Below are 8,379 nucleotides of genomic sequence, written 5' to 3'. Positions count from 1 at the left end.
CTTTGCTACAAAAAGGATTGGGCCATCTTACTGCACTTTATTTACTCTTGTTACTTGTTACCCGTTACAAATTACCTTATCACAAAACTATCTGTTACCGATAATTTCAGTGCTTGCAGAAAATACCTTACTGAAAACCTCTTGTCATTTCCTTCTGCTCCTCATTGGGTTCGACACTCTTACTTATCGAAAGGACTACGATAGATCCCCTACACTTGTGGGTCATCAAGACTCTTTTCTGGCGCCGTTGCCGGGGAGTGAAGCGCCTTTGGTAAGTGGAATTTGGTAAGGAAAAATTTATATAGTGTGCTGAAATTTACTGTCACTTGTTACTATGGAAAGTAATCCTTTGAGGGGCTTGTTCGGGGTATCTTCACCCCGACCAGTAGAGCCAAGAGTTGCTCCTCCACCTGCTGAACCTATTGAAAATGTTTACTTTGAAATTCCTTCGGGTATGGTAGAGAAACTGCTAGCTAATCCTTTTACAGGAGATGGGACATTGCATCCCGATTTACACCTAATCTATGTGGATAAAGTCTGTGGATTATTTAAGCTTGCAGGTATGCCCGAGGATGTTATCAAGAAGAAGGTCTTCCCTTTATCTTTGAAGGGAGAGGCATTGACATGGTATAGGCTATGTGATGATATGGGATCATGGAACTACAAGCGATTAAAATTGGAATTCATCAGAAGTTTTATCCTATGCATCTTGTTCATCGTGATTGTAATTATATATATAATTTTTGGCCTCGTGAAGGAGAAACCATCGCTCAAGCTTGGGGGAGGCTTAAGTCAATGTTATATTCATGCCCCAGTCATGAGCTCTCAAGAGAAATGATTATTCAAAAATTTTATGCTCGGCTTTCTCTCAATAATCGCTCCATGCTCGATACTTCTTGTACTGGCTCTTTTATGATGAAGACTATTGAATTCAAATGGGATTTATTGGAAAGAATTAAACGCAACTCTGAAGACTGGGACCTCGACGAAGGTAAGGAGTCAGGTATAACACCTAAGTTTGATTGTGTTAAATCTGTTATGGATACCGATGCTTTCCGTGAATTTAGCACTAAATATGGACTTGACTCTGAGATAGTAGCTTCTTTCTGTGAATCATTTGCTACTCATGTTGATCTCCCTAAGGAGAAGTGGTTTAAATATAATCTTCCCATTGAAGTAAAAGTAGTTGCACCTATTAAACTTGAAGAAAAGACTATCACTTATAATGATCCTATTGTTCCTACTGCTTATGTTGAGAAACCACCTTCCCCTGTTAGAATAAAGGATCATGCTAAAGCTTCAACTGTAGTCAACAAAAGTAATATTAGGACACACAAACCCCCTGAGCAAGTCAAAGTTGAACCTAAAATTGCTATGGTTAAAGATCTATTGGTTGATAATATCGATGGGCATGTTATTTACTTCTGTGATGAGACTGCTAGAATTGCTAAACCTGGTGCTAAAGATAAACATAGACCTGTGGTACGCATGCCTGTTATTTCTGTTAAAATAGGAGATCATTGTTATCATGGCTTGTGTGATATGGGTGCTAGTGCTAGTGCAATACCTCATTCTTTATACGAAGAAATTATGCATGATATTGCACCTTCTGAGATAGAAGATATCGATGTTACCATTAAGCTTGCCAATAGAGATACTATTTCACCGATTGGGATTGTTAGAGATGTTGAAGTCTTGTGTGGGAAGGTTAAATATCCTGCTGATTTTCTTGTTCTTGCTTCCCCACAAGATAGCTTTTGTCCCATTATATTTGGTAGACCCTTCTTGAACACTGTTAATGCTAGGATAGACTGCGAAAAGGATGTTGTTACTATTGGTTTGGGTGATATGTCTCATGAGTTTAATTTTGCTAAATTTAGTAGACAACACCGTGATGAGGAATTGCCTAGTAAAGATGAAATTATTGGTCTTGCTTCTATTGTCGTGCCTCGTAATGATCCTTTAGAACAATATTTGCTCGGCCATGAAAATGATACGTTTATGAATCAAAGAAGGGAAATACATGAAGTCTTCTTTAAACAGGGACCTATTCTGAAACACAACTTGCCTGTTGAAAGCCCGCCCCCGCCGCCCCTAGTCCGAATAGGACAAGGAGAGGGGGGTGCCCCCCCCCCTTTCCTTCCTCTCCTCCACCTCTTTCCCCCTTCTCCTATTCCAACAAGGAAGGGAGGGAGTCCTACTCCCGGTGGGACTAGGACTCCTCCTGGCGCGCCTCCTCCCTGGCCGGCCACACCTCCCCCCTTACTCCTTTATATACGGGGGCAGGGGGCATCCCAAAGACACAACAATTGATCGTTTGATCTTTTAGCCGTGTGCGGTGCCCCCCTCCACCATAGTCCACCTCAATAATACTGTAGCGGTGCTTAGGCGAAGCCCTGCGTCGGTAGAACATCATCATCGTCACCACGCCGTCGTGCTGACGAAACTCTCCCTCAACACTCGGCTGGATCGGAGTTCGAGGGACGTCATCGGGCTGAACGTGTGCTGAACTCGGAGGTGCCGTGCGTTCGGTACTTGATTGGTCGGATTGTGAAGACGTACGACTACATCAACCGCGTTGTCCTAACACTTCCACTTTCGGTCTACGAGGGTACGTGGACAACACTCTCCCCTCTCGTTGCTATGCATCACCATGATCTTGCGTGTGCGTAGGAATTTTTTTGAAATTACTACGTTCCCCAACAAGGCGCGCCCTACCCACCTGGGCGCGCCCCCTGCCTCGTGGGCACCTCGTGTGCTCTCAGGACTCCGTTTTCTTGCACGATACGTCTTTTGGTCGGTAAAAATTCATTATATAATCTCCCGAAGGCTTTGACTCTCGTATCACGCAAATATCCTCTATTTTTGTTTCGAGCTGTTTTCTGCCAGAGTTGTCAAGGCCAGGCATCATGTCGTTTCCTCCCGCCTCCAACAATGAGGGCAACGATGCTTGGCTAATGAAGATGGAGCTGAAGAAAGAAGAACCCGGGGATATCAACAAGGATGAAGGAATCAAGAAGGCCATGGAGGATCAGGCTCCGGCAGCAGCAGAGGAAGACATCCTTCCAGCTCTCTTTACCCCAACTAAGATTGAAGCTTTCAAGATGATTGAGTTAGCTCATATACAAAACAAGTATCTCACAAGTGAAAATATTTTGTTGAAGGAGCATATCGTCGCACTCAAGGGCATTATCCGTAAGTTGGAAGACCTGCTACGCACAATGTGCGACTATTCATCAACAACTCCTCCACCTTCTTCACCAACAAAGGAGATATAATCACATGGGTATGGGCACTCCCCTTGGCAACTGCCAAGCTTGGGGGAGGTGGCCCGGCATCGCATCACCATCACACTCCTATCCTTACCGTTTTTCTTAGTTCAATCCTTTTAGTAATATCTTGATCTAGTAGAATAAAGTTTTAGTATGGTTTAGTTTTGAGTTTTGCTTTATGATCCTTCTATGTAATCGAGTCCGTGAGCTATATAACAAAGATTAGTGTTGAGTCAAGGGCTTGATTAGCTTGCTATGATCTTGAGTGAATTAAAGAAAAAGAAAGAATAAAAAGAAATAAAGAGATCATATTGATCTTATGAAGAGTAATGACTTCACATATAAAGAGTATGATGCATAAAAGTTTTTGAGAGTTGACAAACATAGTTTTGGTCATTGTTGCAATTAATAGGAAGTAATAAAGAAAGAGAGGTTTCACATATAAATATACTATCTTGGACATCTTTTATGATTGTGAGCACTCATTAAAATATGACATGCTAAAGAGTTGATGTTGGACAAGGAAGACAACGTAATGGGTTATGTTCTCTTATATCTGAAATAAAGTATATTGTCATGGATCATCCAACATGTTGAGCTTGCTGAGGGAGTGCTGGACTAAGGGGTCCTCGAGCGTCCGGCCTGTTATCCATGGGCCGGACTGATGGGCTGTGAAGACATGAAGGCCGAAGACTGTACCCGTGTCCGGATTGGACTCTCCTTGCCGTGGAAGGCAAGCTTGGCGATCAAGTATGAAGATTCCTTCTTATGTAACCGACTCCATGTAACCCTAGATCCCTCCGATGTCTATATAAACCAGAGGGCGTAGTCCGGAAAAGGGGACATTCATTACCATAGTCATACAGGCTAGGCCTCTAGGGTTTAGCCATTACAATCTCGTGGTAGATCAACTCTTGTAACACTCGTATTCATCAAGATCAATCAAGCAGGAAGTAGGGTATTACCTCCATAGAGAGGGCCCGAACCTGGGTAAACATCGTGTCCCCCATCTCCTGTTACCATCGATCCTAGACGCACAGTTCGGGACCCCCTACCCGAGATCCGCCGGTTTTGACACCGACATTGGTGCTTTCATTGAGAGTTCCACTGTGCCGTCGACGAAAGGTTCGATGGCCCCTTCGATCGTCCATAGTGACGCTGCCCAGGGAGAAACCTTCCTCCCTGGACAGATCTTCGTGCTCGGCGGCTTCGTACTGCGGGCCAACTCGCTTGGCCATCTGGAGCAGATCGATAGTTACGCCCCTGGCCATCAGGTCAGATTCGGAAGCTTGAACTACGTCACAGACATCCGCGGAGACTTGATCTTCGACGGATTCGAGACCACGACGATCGCTCCCCCTCGCTCCGATGAACATGACTTAAATCTGTCATCGGGTCACATCCAGGAGATGGTTCAGGTTGCTGCAACGACCTTAGAGCCGGAGCAGATCGTGCCATCCAAGGCCACAAAGTCTGCGGCGTTGGAACCGCACACAGACTCGACACCCTGCAATATTTGCGTCAACGGAACTCTGGACTCGTCTCCGGCTACAAGTTCCAGACCATGTACGCCTGCGGACACCAAGCTGGATCGGTTATCGTTTTCGAATTCAGCACCGCAGACATCTTCCAGCACTCACCTTTGGGTGATGTGCTAAACTCTTTAAATAATTTGTCCTTGGAGAAGGACTCACAGCCTAACTATGTTCGGTTCGAGCTAGAAGCTGACGATGGGGAATTTTTCTTCCCACCCGCCACCCACTTCATAGCCACTGCCGAGGACTTAATCGACATACCTGATTATGGCTCCAAAGACATTGACGGTATCGACGACGATGCCGACGAGGAGCAAGGCCAAAGCCCGCCAGTCACCGGACGTGGGACGACCACCACTTCGTACAACGTGTACATAGTCGACACAAGCGCGCAAAGATGGCACCGGAGAAAATAGTACTCCGGGCGACGCCGAAAACAATGAAGACCTTGTTGGAGCAAGATCCGAATAGGAGGAACAAGAAAACGGGCAAGCCAGCCCCGATGAACAGGCCCTGCCTAGCAACAATTCGGAGGACGACAATTACCTTCCGCTTTCCGAAGATGAGGTAAGCCTCGGAGACGAAGACTTTATCGTACCCGAAGAGCCCCTCGGGCAGGAACGCTTCAAGCGCAGGCTCATAGCTATGGCAAGGAGCCTAAAAAATAAGCAGCAGCAGCTTCAAGCTGACCAAGACCTACTCAACGATAGATGGATCCAAGTCCTGGTCGCCGAAGAATATGGCCTTCGTGGCCTGGCCAAAAGCTACCCGAAGCATAGATTGCTACATCAGTTCGATGACGAGGCGTTGGAGCCCGTACCATCATCACACAATGCGACAGGTCACCGACAATTCTGTCCGGATAAAGAGGCAACTCAAGCCGAACACCATACCGCCCCACCTCACCGTAAACGCAAGAATAACGCAGCTCACGATTGTCCAGACGACCTACAGCGGGACTTGGACGGTAGAGCAGGACACGCAAGACCGATCTACGGAACGCGAAAGCATACCTCGACACGCGACAAGAGCTACCTATTCGGACGTGACAAACCTAGCCACGCCCGAGCCGAAAACCGCAAATGGACTCCTTCGGAGTTACGTCGCAGTGTGGCCCAACATAGAGGCGCCGCACACCCGATTTGCTTCACCGATGAAGTAATGGATCATGAATTCCCCGAAGGATTCAAACCCGTCAATATTGAATCATACAAAGGAACAACCGATCCCTCGGTATGGATAGAAGATTTTATCCTCCACATCCATATGGCCCGTGGGGACGACCTCCACGCAATTAAATACCTCCCACTAAAGCTAAAAGGGCCAGCTCGGCACTGGTTAAACGGCATGCCTGAAAATTCCATAGGCAGCTGGGAGGGCTTGGAGGAGGCCTTCCTCGACAACTTCCGAGGAACTTATGTCCGGCCACCGGATGCCGATGACCTAAGTCACATTGTCCAGCAGCCCGGAGAGTCAGCCAGGAAGCTCTGGACTCGGTTCTTAGTCAAAAAGAACCAAATCATCGATTGCCGGGACGCGGAAGCCCTTGCGGCCTTCAGACACAGTGTCCGGGACGAATGGCTTGTACACCACCTCGGTCAAGAAGGACCAAAATCCATGGCATCTCTCACTGCTCTGATGACCCGCTTTTGCGTGGGAGAAGATAGCTGGCTCGCTCGTGGAAGCAACAGCGCCAGCGACCCGGGCACTTCCGAAATCTGAGACGACAACGGCAAGCCATGAGGAAGCAAATACAACAGTCGCAATGATAATGAAAGATCACGCGACACAGCGGTCAACACCGGATTCAGCAATCCTAAGCCCGGTCAACGAAAAAAGCCATTTAAGGCGAAACGAGACGAACCATCCAAACTAGACAGGATATTGGACCGACCCTACCAGATTCACGGCCACCCCGACCAACCAGCTAATCATACTAACAGAAACTGTTGGGTCTTTAAACAGGCCGGCAAGCTCAGCGCCGAACACAAGGGGAGAAGGCCGCCAAGCGACAGGGACGACGGAGAGGTTCACCAAAGAAATACCGAGGGCCAGAAGCAATTTCCACCCGAGGATCAACTACTCACGGAGCGAAAATAGCAGTCCGGCTTCCGCCGCCCACCTCGTACACCTGCAAAATTTGTGCCGCGCATACATCACTACGCACTAAAGATACCATGGGCACTGGCGGAGGCACACTACGGACAAGCCTGCAAGCACCTCTGTAACATTTTTTATCCATTTTCTTTTTATTTCTTCCTTCACTATCCCTTAAAAACAGGTGACGAACAGGACAAACATCTGCAACTGGCTCTATCGGAGTTCAGATCCATACACTCACCTGAGGGGCTATTTCCATCAAGGATTCCCCCCGTCGAGGACGGGCAGCGCAGACGTGCGACAGGAGGTCAAAAATAACTTTTTGTAGACCGCACTCTCTATTTTGAGCCTGTACTATGCTTGTTCCTCCGCGTCCGACCCCGAGCATGTCAAATAGCCGGGAGGATGGCTTATATATATATATATATATATATATATATATATATATATGTAATAAATAAACATTGGCATATCGCTCAGCTCCCAGCAAAAAGTATCCAAATTAATCATCCGTGTTGTTTCGCCACTAAATACGGCTCCCACAGTCGTTTCACAAACATACCTCGGCATAACCTGCCAGGGGCTCCGTACGGGAACAAATGAGTTGCCAGCAAAAGCCCGAATAGCTCTACAGCGTACTTCGGCGTCGCAAGTTTGGCCTTGTCGGAGTAAATGGCCACGGGTAGCCTAACCGACTCCCGCCGGCTCTTTGAAAAATTACCAGGCCATTCAAGCCTTCAAGCATACAAAGCATAGGGCCGCCTTCACCCGGCCGGCTATCCCCAGGGCCGACTCCCAGAAGGCGACTCAGTCTCAGAAACCTCCCCCAAGAAAGATACGAGATAGCCGACTCCAGGGAGCCGGCCCCAAGAGGACCGACTCCCAGAAGCCGGTCATGAAGAACGCCGACTCCCGAAAGCCGGCCATGAAGAAAGTCGGCTCCCAGAAGCCGGCCAAGACTACACCCACTAAGACTGTACCCACATAACGGCGATAGGATGGGGCGTGGCCGCAGTACAGCCCACTACCCACGAATCCCGGAACAGGCGTGGCCACAGGGCACCGTACGGGCCAGCCATCCCCCGTCCGGCGCGGCACTGTAGCCATGTTGGCCTCGATGTCACCCACGACAGGTGCCAGTACGGCCCGTGGGCGGCGGGCCCCTTTGCCAGAGAGACATCTGAAGACGGCCCGGCCTCCTCTAGTCGGCCAGGGGTGTGGCCGGCTCCCAATAGCCGGCTACCTCCCTCCCTCGAAGCATGCGCCCCATTAAGGAGACAAGACGAGGTAAGGCTACAGTGGGAGCTCGCAAGGCGGCGACACTGTAGCCACGCTTACCTCGACAAAGCCCTCGTCATCAGAGGCGAGGCAACAGTAACCAGCCACCGACAAAGCCCCCAAGCGGTGGGGCCGGCGTGTCGGCCAAGAAGCCGACAGCTGGCGGGACCCACCAGTCGGCGGGCCCCAATGGC

This window comes from Triticum aestivum, chromosome 2D, assembly GCF_018294505.1.
Source record: "Triticum aestivum cultivar Chinese Spring chromosome 2D, IWGSC CS RefSeq v2.1, whole genome shotgun sequence".
In the NCBI taxonomy this organism is placed as follows: Eukaryota; Viridiplantae; Streptophyta; class Magnoliopsida; order Poales; family Poaceae; genus Triticum; species Triticum aestivum.
Note: the sequence above shows the minus strand (reverse complement) of the source record.